Below are 346 nucleotides of genomic sequence, written 5' to 3' on the forward strand. Positions count from 1 at the left end.
TGTCGTCCTTTTCTAGCCCTTCGTCTCCGTCAGGATCTGGGCGCTTTAAGCCTACGAGTTTTTTCCCCAATCTCTAGGGTATATTCAAGAGGTGCGGCAGAACCCGCGACTTTTACAGAGAATTTCAGTTGGCTCCGCCCACCCGGGCCGCGCCTGCGCCCAGTGCCCAGCTAGCCATAGGGAACTGGGTCGGAACTGGGGTTTAGCAGCCTGTAGGGTTGAAAAAAGAAGGCGTGTCTTTACCGATCTATCCACTGGCAGCGAAGGCTTAGGAGAGGAATGAGGGGAGCTCTGGCTCTGGCCCCAAACTCCCCGGGGAACCTGTGCAGGGAGAACCTGAGCACCA

The sequence above is a fragment of the Gracilinanus agilis genome, chromosome X, assembly GCF_016433145.1.
Source record: "Gracilinanus agilis isolate LMUSP501 chromosome X, AgileGrace, whole genome shotgun sequence".
NCBI classification, from domain to species: domain Eukaryota; kingdom Metazoa; phylum Chordata; class Mammalia; order Didelphimorphia; family Didelphidae; genus Gracilinanus; species Gracilinanus agilis.